This window comes from Mytilus trossulus, chromosome 7 (genome assembly GCF_036588685.1).
Source record: "Mytilus trossulus isolate FHL-02 chromosome 7, PNRI_Mtr1.1.1.hap1, whole genome shotgun sequence".
Classification (NCBI taxonomy): Eukaryota; Metazoa; Mollusca; class Bivalvia; order Mytilida; family Mytilidae; genus Mytilus; species Mytilus trossulus.
Genome location: NC_086379.1, coordinates 5,116,099 through 5,136,544, shown reverse-complemented (window position 1 = coordinate 5,136,544; position 20,446 = coordinate 5,116,099).

Below are 20,446 nucleotides of genomic sequence, written 5' to 3'. Positions count from 1 at the left end.
GTTGTTCTCATTGTTATTGGAGTTGTTGTTGTCCTACTATATAGAAGAATAAGAACGTAAGTATAACAAAAATATTCATTTTAATTTGTAATACAGTTATGTTATAGCAATATGTCTGATTATATGACAGTAAGCGTAACAGTTTCTATCTTCTTTTCTGTAAATAAGGAAGCTGACATATTGAATTCAAGAATGTATTTCCTTCCAATTATAAGTTGAATAGTGAAAATCTTAGTCCATCTTAGATATCGAAGATGACATTATGACTTAGTTAAATTTTCTGGACATTGAAAGACCAGGGGTCTCATCGTAATTTCAGCGGTCTCAGGTAGGTTGTCACTACTAATATATATATTGAATATCCAACTGGCTCTTTAGGCGCTCCGTAAACATAGAAACAGATAGTGTCCCAAATTCCTTTGAGTCACGTTTGTATCTCTCTATTACCAGCCCAATAGTCACCACGTCGGTGTTGACATGAATATCAATTATGTGGTAATTTTTATAAATTTCCTGTTTACACTCTAAGACATTAGCCCGGATGTACAATCCATGTGTTCGTAGATAGTAGATGTTGTTGTGTCCTGTTAAATTGTTATACGATGATGACTGATGTTCCCATATTTTGACTATTTTATTGATTGTGACTGTTTATTTAACGCATCATGTAAATGTAACGGAATTTGATGAGACTGTTATTAAAGTGAGAGGGTTAGCGCTATAGAACCAGGTTTAATCCACCATTTTCTACATTTGAAAATGCCTGTACCAAGTCAGGAATATGACAGTTCTTGTCCATTCGTTTTTGATGCGTTTTGTTTTTTTATTTTGCCATGTGATTATGGACTTTCCAAATTGATTTTCCTCTGAGTTCAGTATTTTTGTGATTTTACTTTGTACTAATATTTTCTAGAAATTTATCTCAGCATGTTATCAGTGATCAGTTAGATATACATTATGTGGACACACTTTCTTAGTGGTTCACTAATTATAACCAGATGTTGACCACAAAATGATTAACTATAAATTCATATTTCTCTATGTCTTTCCTCCAGGCTTGATTGTATTCTGAACAATAAATACGAAGAAAAAAAATATCTTACGAAAAAAACATATTTCTTAAACTTAAAAAATATATGATAAAAACGAAAAAAATTAAAGGTAAATTTAATTTTAATAAACTCTTTATTAGTGTTCTTAGTGGTCTTTATTAACATAAATAACATTTGACAATGTATTGAATTATTTCAAACTGATGTGAATTCAGGGGGGTGGGGACCCAACACCATCATAAATGATAAGCCTAACCTTTACAAATAATCTGGTTTATGCCATAGATATTGGCTAAAAAGCCAAATTTTTAAGCCCTCCCCCTTTTATTTAAATCTGGTATTTTTCTAAGTTTGCTATCAATTTTTATTAACTTTACGTTTTTTTTTTAATACTATATGAAAATAAATATGCTCGAATTGAATTTTATTTGCTACTATAAATTACTTTCAATTCCAAGTTCACAGCGAGAAATTAATAGAAAAAAAAAACCACACATATTTTGAAAAAAGAGGGAAGGCTTCAAAAACTTCTTGGTGTTGAGTACTATGATCTCTGCATTGTTGTGCCATTTTCCAAAATTAACAATGAATATCGATTGGTCGGACTTAAAATATTTGAAAATTGAAAATAAAGTAAAAGAATTCCAATGGAAATCCATGCACAATATTTTATATACTGAAGAAAGATTAAAAACAAAATGAAGATATCAAATGGAAAATGCCACATTTGCCAAATTGACAATAATATAGAAACCCTGCAACATTTATTTTTCAGTTGTAGTACATCACAGACATTTTATATAGTAAAATATAGCTTGAGTCAAAGTACATTTTTTTATGGTTTATAGCAATAGAATAATGATTGTATATAAGAAAATATGACAAAAAAGTAATAGCCTATCATGGTTATTTTAGTAAATGCACGTATTTTATGTTGGTTATTTACTTACTATTTTGAAATTAAAGTATAGATCTGTTAGATGCTTCTATCATTATATGGATATTTTTTTTACACTAAATGTAAATCCAAGGTTAAAAGTGGACTACTTTTTTATTGCCTTCTATTTCCCCTGGATAGATGGTTTCACTTTGTAAACAGGGACCCTTAATCTGATCCTGGACGACTAAGGTAATTGTTCACAGGAAATATTTAGGAATAAAACGTTGATATGCCTTAAAAAAAAAAAAAAAAAAGTCCCTAAAAGTTATGTACTCCATCAAAAGCTATACTAGTGGTCTGAACGAATTACCCGTAAGTTTATCTATTCGTTATTTGGATTCTTTGGTCCACATATTCTTACATATAATTGTGAAATTTGATATATCGATGAGTCTCATTGGCACTCACACCATATTTTCCTATATCTATGTAAAGGAATTGTTAGAGCCAACAAAAATAATTCTCCTTTAAAGGAAAAACTCAGTTTTATAGATATGAGTACCCCTGAAAAATTCACAATAAGCTGTGAATTTACACTTTAAGTTAAAAAATGTGCTAGTAATATTGCCTGTAGATCTAAATTAGGACGATTCCCCCTTTTTTCTTTCATTGCCATACAGTCAATTTTATATGAAGACCGACTTTTGAGTGAAAACTCATCTGATTAACTTAAAGAGCGCTTCTCTCTCTCTAAATCATTTCATGATCAAGGTATATACTCCTGGTACACATATGTAAATCAAATTATATACGATAATAATATTACCAAAACCCAAAGATGTAACTATTTACAAAAACGGAGACAGAATTTCAGTAAAAAGTACTAGTCAAATGAATTTCAGCAAAGATGTAAAAAAAAATATATGATAATAAAATATCTTCTGTAGACCAAAATAGCAAACTTCTTTTGTTTAAGAAAAAAAAACTGAATATAAACAAGAAATTTTTTTGATATACCCTCTTGGTACAAGAGAACTTAGAATAATTGAGCATTCCCTCGCTGATGAAACTGGAAGCTATAAATATAGAATAACCATACATTGTCTCGAAATATCAATGTTATTTGTACGAGGCTTAAAAACAGGTAAACGCGAGGCTGTGCCGAGCATTTTTACCTGTTTCGAGCCGAGTACAAATAACCGATTGATATTTCGAGACAATGTATGGTTATTCTTTATATGCTGCAGCTCTTAAAACTGTTCTAAATGAAATATTTAGGGTAAAAAACATCATTTTTAAATTTGAAGCGGACGACGTAAAATTTCCGCGATTCTGTATGTTTTATTGACGTCATAAATAAAACTCTACGGAAACGCATTGTCAACGTCATAAACAAGGTGATATACGGTCAGTGACTGTATATGACATATGAATATACGGTCAATGTAATTTGACTGCTCAAATAGCACAGCTGCAGTATATAAATATTTATCGCCCTCAAAGACTTTGTTATAAGTGCAAAGTTCTGAATGATGAATATGTAAAATAAATGATGATTTAAAACAAAACAATAAAAACCAATGATTACCAAAATTCAAGTATAACAAGAGGCTATCAGAGTGAAGGCAACCCAGATTTCCTGCAGAGGTTGAACACAGAACAGTCGAGCAAGTATGGACACATCATTTAAGCTTAAAACAGCTTCTTATTTGGATTGTGTTTGAATATTTGTCACACCATAGTTTTTTGACACAAAGTAAATGTGGACAAAAGAACTGATTTTTAGAAATAAAAAAAATCCATTTGATTACCAGGAACCGAAAAATATGAATTTCACCTTTAAATGGCAGTCCCCCTTTTTTTCCTCCAAAACAATACACTGTGTTATGTATCCTCTTATTTTCCATCCTACCCATTATTGTTTGACAGCATCAGAATATAAATGTCATCCTTTTTTAAAAGTGTGTAATATTTGTGACTGTGCAAAATAGTTAATATATTACATAAGATCTGTTGGTGACCTTCTGTTATTGTTATTTCTATGGTCGGGTTGTTGTCTCTTTGATACATTCCCCATTTCCATTCTCATTTTTATTTGCTATAAATTACAATAAAAACTTAAACGCTTTAAACTATGAACATAAATTATGATGTAATAGGTTTCTTTTTTTTTCAACTTCTCATGTCCAACTTTCACATAATCAAACTTTATTGTTCTATTTCTATATCAATATTCACTAGAAATCATTTATACACATTCATAACTGTACTTTAATATGAATGCTGAAAATATTATATATTAAGTAATGTGATATGTATGTGACCAGTTATTCAGAGGATTAAGATAAACAAACCCTGCATGATACTGGTATGGGGTAATTGGCATATCAGCATGATGTCTGATAAGACCACTGCTACAAAGTAGCTGGAAATTCGGGCTTATGTCTTAGAGTGTTTACAAAACTTTGAAATTTTCGAAAAACTAAGGATTTTCTGATCCCAGGCATAGATTACCTTAGCCGTATTTGGCACAACTTTTAGGAATTTTGGATCCTCAATGCTCTTCAACTTTGTATTTGTTTGGGTTATAACTATTTTGATATGAGCGTCACTGATGAGTCTTATGTAGACGAAACGCGCGTCTGGCGTACTAAATCATAATCCTGGTACCTTTGATAAATATTTAACCACTGGGTCGATGCCTCTGCTGGTGGACGTTTCGTCCCCGAGGGTATCACCAGCCCAGTTGTCAGCACTTCGGTGTTGACATGAATATCAATTATGTGGTCATTTTTATAAATTTCCTGTTAACAAAACTTTGAATTTTTCGAAAAACTAAGGATTTTCTTATCCCAGGCATATATTACCTTAGCCGTATTTGGCACAACTTTTAGGAATTTTGGATCCTCAATGCTCTTCACCTTTTTATTTGTTTGGGTTAAAACTATTTTGATATGAGCCGCACTGATGAGTCTTATGTAGACGTAACGCGCGTCTGGCGTACTAAATCATAATCCAGGATTATAGAAAGGTGAAGAGCATTGAGAGATCAGGTGTTGTCACTAGTGTGCCCTTTGTCCTAAAATCTTGAAAATTGTTAGATTAAAAGTTACAATCTTAGTCCATCTTAGATATTGAAGATGACATTATTCTCGGAAATCCTTCTAACACAACCTTCATATACAGAGTCTACAATTTAGTTAAATTTTCTGGACATTGAAAAAATTTATGCTATTTTTATTCAGAAATAACTCATGTTTATTAAATGGTCATGAATTGAGAAAAAAACGTCTTTTTTTGTTTTATATTTATAAAAATTAAAACAATTGCACTATTTACAGTTTTAAAATTTAGTCCACGTGATCACCCTGAAAAAAAGGGTACATACACTCGTTCTTAAATTAGATCCGTTTGAATGATAACAATCATTCGAAGAATGCACCTTTTCCCGATATGTCACGGTTTGACGTCGCGTCAAATAACATTTTACGTTAGCAACGTCATAACCTCCCCTGTAACTGTATCGTATGCCCTTAAACCGACAGTATAACATGAGTAAATTCCCGCTACAATAAAAATAATAAAAGAACATAACTTCAGTATATAAAAAAAGATGTGGTATGATTGCAAGTGAGACAACTCTCAACAAGAGACCAAATGACACTTACATCAACAGCTACTAGTATAGATAACCGTACAGCCTCAACAATGAGCAAATCCAATCCGCATAGTCAGCTTTAAAAGGCCCCAAAATGACAAATGCATGTATTGCTATTCAAATAATGCATGAATATATTTGGCACTGGACGTTATGTCTCTTGTTCGTGTGTCTCTAGTAATGTTCGAAACCTGAAATTTATTAAAAAAAACAACTGATAACCTTTTTATGATTGTAAGAGCTTTTAAAATATCAGAACTGAAGATGGGATGTCAATTCTGCTGAAAAAAAATGATATATTTAAATGAATATAAAAGGCATGCATGTATATTAATAAATTCATCATAGATACCAGGACTAAATTTTAAGTATACGCCAGACGCGCGTTTCGTCTACAAGAGATTCATCAGAGACACTCGAATCCAACAAAGTTACAATGAGCCAAATAAAGTACGAAGTTGAAGAGCATTGAGATCCAAATTTCCCAAAAGTGTTGCCAAATACAGCTAATGTAATCTATGCCTAAGGTAGAAAAACCATTAGCCGGCACGTTAAGGGGTTATGAAATTGGACACGTTTGGTGGATATTGAATATTACGGTCACATTTTGGGATAACAAACACGTTTGGGGGAATCGGACACGTCTTTTTTTTTTTTGGGGGGGGGGGGGGGAAGGAGACGGTTGAGGTGTTGAATTTATATTTGAACATGACAAATATCTGTTAATGTTATAGCTTGGTTGATACGGACAGACCATGACGTGGTTGATTAAATCAAAATAGTTATAAATATAAAAGTTTGAATATATAATTTCTAGCAGCATTGTATGGTAATTACGACTACAAGTCACAACAATTGCAATACATGTAACTGCTAAATATTTTTAAAATTAGTATTCAAAATGTATTGAACATGACAGTTCTTGTCCATTCGTTTAGCTGTGTTTTTTTCTGTCATTTGATTTTGCCATGTGATTATGGACTCTCCGATATGTTTTTCCTCTGAGCTCAGTATTTTTGTGATTTTACTTTTTTATTTTTTTTTAGAAAAGAAGAATACAAACCTGTAGACAGAATGGAGTCAAATATGGATCAAATTGAATCTCAGACAACAACACAGACAGTACCATCTACAAGTTCCACCAAAAAGACTACAGGATACGAAGATGTTGATTTAGATGATACTGAAATGAAATTTAAAGTTCGGAGTGACGAGGAAACAATTGCCCAAGTTAAACAGCATAATGAAGAATACTTAAAGAAACAAAAGGAAGACGAAGATAAAGAGAAAAAAAATATGTATGTATAGAAAAGGCATGCTGTTTTATTATTTGGATATTTCACTCATTGTCAATCATACCACATCTCACTATTTTTATATCAATATGTAAAATATCTCTTTATTGCATAGTAATATTATACCAGAAATGTAATATGCATAATGAAGATTAAAAAGAAAAAAAAACAAATTACATAATTGACCTTTTTTTAAATGAAATATATCTTGCCTAATTTGAAGGTAAACCTTTAGAAATACTATGCTTCTAGAAAAAGAAATGATTAATTTTTTAACAGGAATAAAAGCAAAGACAATAACATGAATACTGATCCACACATAAGACACACACAAAAAAAACCACTTACGACTAACACTATGAGTAACTTTTGCATGCAAATTAACACGCCGATTAGATTTTCATACATAGATATAGGCGTATGTGGTATGAGTGACAATGAGACAACTCTCCGTCCAAGTCACAATTAATAAAAGTAAACCATTATAAGTCAAGTTACTGTCTTCAACACAGATCCTGGGATCACAGCGAACAGCAAGCTATAAAGGGTCACAAACAATTCCTAATGGAAAAACATTTAAACGGGAAAAACCAGCGGTCTAATCTTAAAAAAAACAAAGAAAATAGAAACACTTACTAACCACATATTAAACAAACGACAACTACTGAACATCAGATTAGACACTAATCTTTACAATGTGCAAAAAAAAACCCAGTTAATTACATTTGTAAATATAAATATTTGATCCCTATCGGAACAATGCATAACTTCATTTGTAGCTAGACATAGAATATATTCGACAAAAAAGTTTTACCATATTTCGTAAAGTGTCCTTTTAATTAAAGATAATGACATAGATTGAACGCGACGTTAGCAAACATGAAGTTACCAGTATATAAAATAACATGATTTATATCTTTTTGAGAAACTTCAGCACAATAAGCATGATGAGGACAAAGGAAAAAAGTAAAATCACAAAAATACTGACCTCAGAGGAAAATCTAATCGGAAAGTCAATAGAGAAGTAAAACACAAGTCTTTTAGCATAAAAAATGAAGATGCTACAATGTTACAATATTGCCGTCAGAAATAGGCTTATAATCCTGTTCCGGTCAGTTGTTCTGTACTGATCTATATCTTTTGTTATTTATTGACAGAACACGACCACCTGAAGCTGCTGTATATGCTTGTGTAAACAAACCAAATAATACAACTAAAGAAAACAAACAACCAGCTGATCAATGGGAGGAAGACGTATATGAGGATTCAAAGGAAGGGCTGTATGATACATCTCGAGACAGGCGTCACAAAGAAAACATTACTGCTAAAAATTATGATTCAACAGAGTCTCTCAAGTAAGTGAAATGAAAAGGTGCTATTAGAAAATATGACTTTATATTAAGCTCTACCGTTTATTCAGTCATAACAGTGATATTCTTAAGATATGTGTTCATTAAATAATTGTAAAGTTTAAAAAAATGGGTACCAGTACTTAGTTTAAAAAAAGAACAGAAAATATTTTGCGGTATATATATACAATGTATTGACAAAGATATTTGTCTTTTTATTATGCACAAACGTGTATCATTTCATAATTGGAGTACAAAGATAGTGAAACATTATGATGATCAAACACTAGAATATAAATCAACGAGGGCGCTCTGCTTTGTTTTTCTTTGTTAGCAAAACTACTATAAAAAAGTATAAGAAATATAAATTGACGAAACGCTTTCAAACATGCGCACGAGGGAATATATTCCCATTTGAATATATTGCATTATTTTGTATTATAGTCTCTAGTTAATTCCCATAATTTGTTGTCAGTTGAACTATAATAATGTTAATGCCCTCACTAATATAGTTTGAATCTTTTTTATTCTAATACAGAAATGAAGGAAGTGACCATAATAATTTATTCTCAGTAAAAAATAGCCAGATCAAGAAAGCATATGACAATAGTGAAAACAAAGAAGAAAAGCGCCAAGTAGCAGCAGTCTCTCCAACAGTCCGATTGTCTTCAAGTTTAAAAGTTGATGAACAAAAGAATACAAGTAATGAGATACAACTCAAGACTGAAAAACAAACTACTCACGAAACGTCTTTGTAAAATTGAAATCGATTTGATCATCTGCTAGATAGTGATATATAGCAACGAACGACAACCATTGGATTACAAACTGCTGACATGGAACAGAAAAATATAGATATAAGTTTGCAAGTTCCTTCCAACATAAGGAGATATAAAAACAAACTATTAAAATCAGTTGAAAAGGGCGTAACTCATCAGACCCATACAAAGCATGCAAAAAATAAATAATCAACTAACAAAAAAAGACCAGACGTTGCAAGTTTATTATACATCCCTACTACAAAAAAAATATTTGTGGTCACTTATTCGATTTTTTAAATTAGTATTCTAAAGTCAAATCAAAGCAAAGCTGAATTTTATTTTCTGTGGTGATTTGTTAAACATGAATATATATAGCTATATATTATATTGAGCTTACGGTTGCATTTATATATATTTATTTATTTGTTATTTTTTAAAATCTTTTGTTTTATCGTTTATTAACTCCTTGTACAAATACTTAATCATTGTCAATTGTTACTACATTGTATTTATCTTTTGTGAGATATATTGCAGCAGTTTGTCTAAATCCTTACATGTTGTACATTTAATGACCAATAACTTATTCCTCCACAGTCACTGTTTGAGAAAAAAACGGATTTATTCACAAGGGGGTTAATGTCATCAGAAAATATAACAATTCGATAACATAAAGACAGAAATTTGATAATAAGATCCAGGGGATGTATAAGCGTTTGCATCTAGATTCGATGATTAAGTTTTTCTAATTCTTTCTAAGGTGGTATATTATTGTTAGATCTATAGTGCTGTTGGAAAAATCAAAGATACTCAAATTGCATGCATTATGTTGTGATCCTTCATTATCATCGTATAGTTATGAAAGATGACCTGCAAAAAAAAGAGAGTTATTTTTATTACCACCTTAGAAAGAATTAGAAAAACTTTATCATCGAATCTAGATGCAAACGCTTATTTGAGTATGGTTGGCTAGAGTGGGTTCATCGGAAACAGTTTTAAACTGGATGCCCTAATCATGATTTTGATCAAGTATGGCTTAATTTGTCTCAGTAGTTTCAGAGGAGAAGATTTTTGTAAAATACAAACAATAATAGATAATAGGTACAATGTAGTTTTTGGCTTATATCTCTGAGACTAAAATATTTAGAGCAAATTTCATATAGAGAAAAATGAGCATTAGGCTAAGATATATTTGTTCTCATACGAATCAGATAATCTGTTGTTAGGTTGCTGCCCCTTTTATAGGTTTTGGTTATTATTTTGAATTTTAATAAAGATAAAGATAAACTGTAAACTGTAATAATGTTCAGCAAAGAACGATCTACAAATAAGTCATCATGATCAAAATGATCAATTGACTTCATAAGGAGTTATTGCCCTTTAAATTCATTTTTTACAATTTTTCGTAAATTTTGGTAATCTTTTACAAAAGTCTTCTCCTGAAATAACTGAGGCAAATTTAAATAAACTTGTTCACATATAAGGGTATTTAATTTTTAAAAATGTGTCCGATGACCCTGCCTGTCAATCAACATGGCTCACATAGCTAAACATAGAACATGGGGAGCAAATGCATTTTAGTTTTTTTCTTTGAAACGAAAGCAAAAGTCTAACGGTTGCATTATTTCATGATTTAATTGGAAATAAAAACTTCATGTGAGCGACACATGCTCCTTAGAGCCTCTAGTTAATATTAGTGATAATAAGATTTGAATTTCAGTTTCAATTTTTGGAATTATTTGCATAATGTATCTTTTCTTGGTATGTTAAGAAATCTCTTCATTTCTTTGAATTAATTGTGGTCACTTATTCGATTTTTTTAATTAGTATTCTAAAGTCAAATCAAAGCAAAGCTGAATTTTATTTTCTGTGGTGATTTGTTAAACACGACTTTATATAGCTATATAGTATATTGAGCTAACGGTTGCATTTATATATATTTATTTATTTGTTATTTTTTAAAATCTTTTGTTTTATCGTTTATTAACTCCTTGTACAAATACTTAATCATTGTCAATTGTTACTTCATTTTATTTATCTTTTGTGAGATATATTGCAGCAGTTTGTCTAAATCCTCACATGTTGTACATTTAATGACCAATAACTTATTCCTCCACAGTCACTGTTTGAGTAAAAAACCCAGATTTGTTCACAAGGGGGTTAATGTCATTAGAAAATATAACAATTAGATAACATAAAGGCAGAAATTTGATAATAAGATCCAGGGGATGTATACTCAAATAAGCGTTTGCATCTAGATTCGATGATTAAGTTTTTCTGATTCTTTCTAAGGTGGTAGTTTTTTTTATAGTGCTGTTGGAAAAATCAAAGATACTCAAATTGCATGAATTATGTTGTGATCCTTCATTATCATCGTTATGAAAGATGACCTGCAAAAAGAAAAGAGTTATTTTTGTAAGAAACCTTTCTTACTGGATCTGAATTTCTATTATCTACATGTAGACCTTTCATAACATCATTGAAAAAAAATATTACTCCAATTAACAGAATGTCTTTTACATATTAATATTTTGTCATTACCATAAGCTACAGTGGCCGTGTCCTTAAACCTTAAAACAGGGTTCACACTTTTCATTTAAATATATTTTAGATTGAGGTTTTTTTCTAAATCTGATTTTTTTTTTAATTTAAGGAAAATAAGTCAGCTTTGCTGCATTTGATACACAATTTCAAGTTTTAATTATATCCTGTACTGGAAACCAATTTGAAATTGAATGAATGTGTACTTCTGTTAAATGAAACAATTTTGAGATTGCCAGTTAGATTTTTCTGTCAGACACTGATCATACATTCCCTCAAAAATATATCCACTCCCCACTTTTAAAAAAGTACCAAAATAAGGGCTCTTATCATATGCTTAAAAGAAATTGTGAATAATGTAATTGTCCAATTATATAAAGCTTTAGACGGATGATAAATATGATTACTTTTTTTATTCAATAAAACATTTGTTTAAACTGATGTCTGCTGATTTTATGTTGTTTAGCCTTAAAACTTTATTGATGGTTATTATTGCAATAATAAAAGATAATATATTATTGAGAACAAAATATAGATAATAAAAACAGTTGTCCCAGTTCATGATTTTTCTATTCTATAAGTTTAAGCTACAGATATATATATATATAAAAGAGGGACGAAAGATACCAAAGGGACAGTCAAATGACGGTCTGAAGTGGGGAGGGGTCTAGAGAAATTGTCTCTATAATTTTTTCTGGACTTTGTGACACAGGGTGTTCATTGGATGTGTAAAGATAGGTATAAACCAAAATTAAGGGTTGCAGGAAATATAACTTTACACTTTCATTTGCTTTATTCTGTGGTCATCATATTTGGTATAACTTGATTTAATAGTTCCAGACTTACTGTACATCATAAGTTATTGTTAGGAGTTAACCATCTATTGTTCTTATATATGTTAAAACATATGTTTTTATTAAGAATGTAATGAATACATTGATAAAGAAATATTGATTGATTAATTGTTGGTTGCTTTACTCCGCATTAGCACAACAAGGCTATATCGCGGCGAGATAAAGAAATAAACAGGGAATTTAATAACCTAAACTGTAATTACATACTATGTGGTGTGATTGACTCCGAGACCAACGACCGATTGATGTATGGCACTATATGGTTTTAAAACAATGAGCAAAACCTAAACACAAGAGGCACCTCATCTGACATCATATAAAACCCTTTTCAAAGAATTGATTGATTGATTCGACACTAATATGCTATTACATGGTAGTCATGTTTTGTTTTTGGATAAAGCCACAGTGTCCGTAGAAACAGCTCATTATTTAATTGATAATAAAAGAAGAAAAAACCTGAGGTGTAATGAATAATCTTATCAATTCAATTCGTCGAGTAAAAAAACCAAACACTTTGTTTATCAAATTGAAGCTACTCATTATTGAGAAGAAGTCAATTTCACCCACCTTAGTAGCAATATACCAACTTCACCTGAATATGGGATATACATTTCCCAACTTATTCGGTTTTCAAAAGCTTGCATCTCCCATAAAGATATCTTAAAATATCAGCAGAAAGTTGATGAACCAGGGCTGTTTTGAAGTACGTCTAGTAATATTTCTAAAATCATTTGTCGGAAGTCAGTTAGATCTTGTTAATACATATTCCGTATCAACTTCACAAAACTTAAACGATGGTCTTGAAGTATACTTTAGGGTACTGACGTTATTTATTATCTTAATAATGTGTTATACTATTCTTTTATTTGTCTCTATGAATATTAGTTTAACTGCATAGTCTGTTTTTATTGATACCAATTTGACGTGGATCGGTACATGTACATCCTATCATTGTACATGTGTTATTGTGATAATTCTCGTATTCCTGTCTTTCTTTTTTTATAAATAAATGTGCTTTGTTGTCGATATAATGGAATTTGAGGAGACTGTCATACAAGTGAGAGTTTTATCTGGCGTTAAAAGCAGGTTTTATGTATCAAATTCTACAAAGGAAATGCCTATACCAAGTCAGGAATACGACAGTTTTTATGCCTTCGTTTGATGTGTTTGAGCTTTTGATTTTGCCATTTGACTAGGGACTTTCTGTAGTTTGATTTTTTCTCAGCGTTTAGTATTTTTGTGATATTACATTTTTAATTACTTGCGTTTTTGTATATTTGTGTTAATGGATAGTCAATATGATCATCATGGAACTCCAAATGGTTCATATGCCATTCTACTAAGCATTCATACTTGAAATCGTCCAGATATTTTACAGTGTCGTTGATTTCCTCTGGTTCCAACCATTTGAACTATCCTCAAATTTTTTTACATATCCCTTCCATACAAATTGTTGACATCTAGGCTCCGTTTTCTGAACATCATATCGTAATGGTCAACGAAGCACTTTTTCACCGCCTTGATTTGTCATTTGATAGAATATTTCCCATGGTCTCTTTGAATTTAGTATTAACCTTAGCGAATCGATAAATCACATCTCCAAATCTTTATCTAATTTCTTATCAAAAATAATGTACTTTGTATCCGTCCGTGAATACAATGAAGCTTTCCTTCGTCTACTTCTGTCACAAATCAATGAGCGTCATACCTACATAAATAAAATTCAAATCAATCAAGACTCGCCTGTTCATATACCGCATGAGGAATACGAAATTAGAGATCTTTATTTTAATTAGACTGGGGTTAACTTTATGACATAGCAAAAAAAACAGGTACGTTATGGTTATTTGAAGTGCTCATTAGTATAATTGAATATATGTATTATGAAAAAAATCCCTTCATTTACAACCTCCATGTGTGCAATGCTTTTTTATTTGTAACTTCACTAAAATCTATCAAGCAATGAAGACAACATATTGCTCATTACAAAATTTTTAAGATTCAAAAGATGGATATTTGAAACGTTATTGAGAGAGAGAGAGAGACAGACAGACAGACTAATTTGTTCCTCTTGTATTACTTTTTTTTTTAAATCTTTAGAGACCGATATAGTTCGTTATGGTAATTGGAACTGCAAAAGCTTCCTTAGAATAATCTATATCATATTAATTGCAGTTTAAAATGACCAAAAATGTCCTAGTGTTCTGAAAGATATATCTACGGCCTTGTCCACTTGTATTTTTTGTCTATCTGATGAGCTAAGCCTTTTTCAATTGATTTTTATAGTTCGTTCTTATGTTGTACTGTTATAACACTGTCCCAGGTTAGGGGGAAGATTGGGATCCCACTAACATGTTTAACCCTGCCACATTATTTATGTATGTGCCTGTCCCAAGTCAGGAGCCTGTAGTTCAGTGGTTGTCGTTTGTTTATGTGTTACATATTTGTTTTTCTTTAATTTTTTACATAAATAAGGCCGTAAGTTTTCTCGTTTGAATTGTTTTACATTGTCTTATGGGGGCCTTTTATAGCTGACTATGCGGTATGGGCTTTGCTCATTGTTGAAGGCCGTACGGTTACCTATAGTTGCTAATGTTTGTGTCATTTTGGTCTTTTGTGGATAGTTGTCTCATTGGCAATAATACCTCATCTTCTTTTTTATATGTATTCTATTTTCGAAATATAAGTATTCACATCTTAAGGAGGTTCGCGGGTACAAAAAATTCAGCGAAAAAATAAACAATTGTTTTTTCATTACAAATTGTATTTATTACACTTTTAGTTATAACTTTATAATATGGTTCAAAATCACCCAGACAAAACGATTTGGTTTGGCCGCAGGTGACTTTAAAATGTTTATATCATTGGAAAAGCTTCAAATTACCTCTCTTTGGTGCAAAAATGTCATTTTTTTTCGTTTAAATTGACATATTTTTTTAACTCATCGGTGACCTATATGTTTTATTATTGTTTTCAAACTAGCTGTACATAAACTAAAAAGTTGTAAAAATTACGCGATTTCTGTAATTTAGTTCTTTTCTTATTTCGATATTACCAATATTTCTCCTATTAGTTCAACAGAAAAAAAGAACATTGACAAAAATGTATGCTTCTTTCGGAGGCAGATTGTGAGCTTTAATGAACGGTGACCCCATATTTATATTGTATATTTCTATTAGGTATAAGATAAAGTTTAATCATAGAAAAAAATAGCAAAATCCGATATTAGAAAATAAAATTCATTGAGACCCGCGACCCTCCTTAAGAAACATTATCTATTATTGCATTTTTATCATATTCGTTTTTTTCTTCTTCAAGAAATGCAATGTTCTGTAAAATTTACGCATTCAACATTTCAGTTTGCATCTGATTTGAAATCATGGTATTTTGTTTTATAAGGTTCAGACAATTTTAGAAAAAAAAATCAGACAAGCACTAGAAGAATTCAGGATGTTCAATTTGACCTGTGACCGTAATTATTTAACGAAAACTGCACCGAAGAATTGTTGATGACAAATCAAAACCGGAAGTACTGTTAATGAAATTTCGAATGTTATAAACAATAGCATTAAAGTCTTTAACTAAATGTCCTTTCGAAAACTGTCAGTCGCCTACATTACTCCTATTTTTAAAAGTTCTTTTTTTTCTATACACATTTATTTAAAAACCAGTTGTTGGCATGACACGGTTTATGTTCTCTAATATATGTTATGATGGTATGATACTAAACCCCTCTCGGGAAGGATTATGCCTGATATTCATAAGATGACGACATAATATATCAATCATTTTAATTGAAGTCTAGAGCTGGCATGTCAGTTAACTGCTAGTAGTCTGTTGTTATTTATGTATTATTGTCATTTTGTTTAGTTTCTTTGGTTACATCTTTTTACATCAGACTCGAACTTCTCTTTAACTGAATTTTAATGTGCGTATTGTGTTGTTATGCGTTTACCTTTCTGCATTGGCTAGAGGTATAGGGGGAGGTTTGAGATCTAATAAACATGTTTAACCCCTCCGCATTTTTGCGCCTGTCCCAAGTCAGGAGCCTCTGGCCTTTGTGAGTCTTGTATTATTTTTTATTTTAGTTTCTTGAGTATAATTTGGAGTTTGGTATGGCGTTCATTATCACTGAACTAGTATATATATATATATATGTTTAGGGGCCAGCTGAATGACGCCTCCGGGTGCGGGAATTTCTTGCTGCGTTTAAAACCTGTTGGTGACCTTCTGCTGGTCAGGTTGTCGTCTCTTTGACACCTTACCCATTTCCATTCTCAATTTTGTGTTATTAAAGTTGAAAAAAAAATCAATTGCAAAAAAAATAACTAAAATTGAAATGTTTCGCAATCCATTCTTTTACTCTACTATCAAGACGTTGTTATAACATGTATAAGATATTTTCTTACTCCGGCCACCTATTTATATTTAACTTTTCATTCATTGACTTTTAGTAAAACTATTTATTCTGTAATAAGCTTCGAACAATCTCTTTTAGTAGAGTATTTAATTAAGGTAAGTCTTAAACTCGTAAACATATCTTTTATTTCATTTTTTTATTCAAAAAATTATAAAGGTCATAAATAAACTTATAACCACCTTCAAATCAATAGTAATAGATGTCTATGTATAAGCATTAAGTAGTGCGACTGCAGGATCTAGAAGTTGAAGAGTGAGAGTCTGAAATTGAAAAAAAAGAACAATGATGTCTACTGGTTGTATCAAATAACCTGTTTTACGTAAGTTATGCAATCGTAGTTCACACTCCTGTTCAAACCTAAAATAAACGAAAAATCAAAAATCTAAAATCATTCTGAAGATGGACATACACAAACGTGCACTGGAGGGAAAATAGAGGGAACAAAATATTATTGCTCGTGCTCACTTATTATGAGTTGATTGTTGATCAAGGTTTTAAATTTGGTAAACATCGACACGAACAGTTGAACAATGTTTAAAGTTCAATGAATCAAATATTTAATGAAGATGGTGTGTAATGAGTGTGAAAATAAAGGGCTCAGTTAAGTATTATATTTGCTTGCATTTGATCAATAATTTCCTAAATAATTTTATTTAAAGTATCCAGTTTTAATGAATTAAATAAAATAAAACAAGTTGCAAAAAAAAAATCTTATTCATTCATTGACTTTTTGTAAATTAATTTTTAACGTATGTCAAATTTATTAATTGAATTTCGTTACATTCGCGACATTTTCTATATAAGGAAATAATCAATAACAACTTGAAACACTTGTTAACTTATTTTACTTCCGGAAATGCACATAACAATGTTGTCTTTCAAACGACACTTTGAAATCATACTTGAATGCTTAATTATATCAATATTAATGAATGACATTATTGGTAAGTAGTTTATTGATAATTTTCCATATGAATGTGATATCTTACTTATTTATCTAAAAAGAAATGATTTCTACTTTCATTTTAATTGTTAAATATTGCTGTGCTTTGTTTCTACGTCCTTTCTTCGTATTTCATGTTTTTAGCTCACCTGTCCCAAAGGGCCAAGTGAGCTTTTCCCATCACTTTGCGTCCGGCGTCCGGCGTCGTCCGTCGTCGTTGTTAACTTTTACAAAAATCTTCTCCTCTGAAACTACTGGGCCAAATTCAATCAAACTTGGCCACAAGTATTATTAGGGTATCTAGTTTAAAAAATGTGTCTGGTGACCCGGTCCACCAACCAAGATGGTCGCCACGGCCAAAGATAGAACATAGGGGTAAAATACAGTTTTTGGCTTATAACTCAAAAAACGAAGCATTTAGAGCTTATTTGACGGAGTATAATTGTTTATCAGATCAAGATCTATCTGCCCTGAAATTTTCATACGAATTTGACAACCCTTTGTTGGGTTGCTGCCCCTGAATTTGTAATTTTAAGGAAATTTTGCTGTTTTTGGTTATTATCTTGAATATTATTATAGATAGAGATAAACTGTTAACAGCAATAATGTTACAAATAAGTCAACATGACCGAAATGGTCAGTTGACCCCTTTAGGAGTTATTGGCCTTTATAGTCAATTTTTAACCATTTTTCGAAAATCTTAGTTATTTTTTACAAAAATCTTCTCCTCTGAAACTACTGGGCCAAATTAATCCAAACTTTGCAATAATCGTCTTTTGGGTATCTAGTTTTAAACATGTGTCCGGAAACCATGCCATCAAATCAAGATGGCCACCACAGCTAAAAATAGAACATAGGGGTAAAATGCAGTTTTTGGCTTATAATTCAAAAACCTAAACATTTAGAGCAAATGTGACATGGGGTTAAATTGTTAATCAGATCCAGATCTATCTGCCCTCTAATTTTCAGATGAATCTGACAACCCATTGTTGGGTTGCTGCCTCTGAATCGGTACTTTTAAGGAAATTTTGCTGTTTTTGGTTATCTTGAATATTGTTATAGATAGAGATAAACTGTAAACAGCAATTATGTTAAGCAAAGTAAGATTTACAAATAGGTCAACATGCATGACCGAAATGGTCAATTGACCCCTAAGGAGTTATTGTCCTTTATAGTCAATTTTTAACAATTTTCATAAAATTTGTAATTTTTTTATTAACATTTTTTCACTGAAACTACTGGGCCAAGTTCATTATAGATAGAGATAAATGTAAGCAGCAAGACTGTTTAGTAAAGTAAGATTTACAAACACATCACCATGACCAAAACACAATTTTGTCATGAATCCATCTGCTTCCTTTGTTTAATATTCACATAGACCAAGGTGAGCGACACAGGCTCTTTAGAGCCTCTAGTTTACTTTGAACTTGGAATGAATAATACAAAATTTCATTTTTCAGTATTGAATGATGAACACAATAGAAATACATTAACATGATTAAGGCACAATTCATCACGATCTTCATTATTCATATGTAATTCTTATTTTGTTGGATCGTTACGTTAGTTTTTTCACAAATTGGAAAATTTCTAAAAATCTCTACGTTATTTTTGGAGATACGTATTTGTTTTCTGGTTAACATTTTAATAATTTGATTTCGTATGAATATATTTTCTTTTCTTTAAAGATTAAAAATGTTCAAAGCGTCAACAAATAATTATCATCAATTTTCGCACACATAAAACCCCCTCGTAAACCAATAAAAATGGATTTTTCCTCTTAAATTGCTACAAATTAAAGGAAAAGGGACTACGAATTACAGTTCTAAAAAGTACAGTATCCGAGTTGTTTTAGAGTAAGAGTCTAACATCGAAACGAAAAGTTGCATGTTCAAACAGTATAACAAAAAAACCTTCCTAACGTTAATTAGGGCGACAGCAGTTCACCGATGTTCAAACGTCAAAATTAACTAACGTTACAATCAGAAATCAATGTGACACATGTTATAATATAAAGTGTTAGAGTAATAGTCTCGTTTGAAAAATTCCAATAAAAAATAAAGGCTTTTAATCTTATATTCTTAAAAGTATAAATTTTACTACTAACACAAGTGACCATAACTTCTATGTAAACCATTCTTTTGTCATATTGCAAGCTGTAAAAATGCATTGATAGTGAATGATTCTGTCTCGTACAGTTATCTTTCGATAGCTTTTCCGTATGAAATGACATTAACCACAATAACTCTTGTTAACAATTCGATAACTGCATAGCACAAGATACAAAGTGGGATCAAAATAGTGTAAACAAACTTGCACCGTAAAATTGTTCAGAAGAACAAATTTCAGTGTTATAACGGTTCTTGACAAAGCTGGATAGGTTATATAAAAACGGCTTTATTTTAAGTATTAAAAAGAAGATGTGGTATGATTTCCAATGAGACAACTGTCCACACAAGACCAAAATGACACAGAAATTAACAACTATAGGTAACCGTTAACTTGAAGATATAAAAAAGAAGATATGGTAAGATTGCCAATGAGACAACTGTCCACAAGAGACCACAATGACACAGACATTAACAACTATAGGTCACCGTACGGCCTTCAACAATGAGCAAAACCCATACCGCATAGTCAGCTATAAAAGGCCCCGATAAAACAATGTAAAACAATTCAAACGAGAAAACTAACGG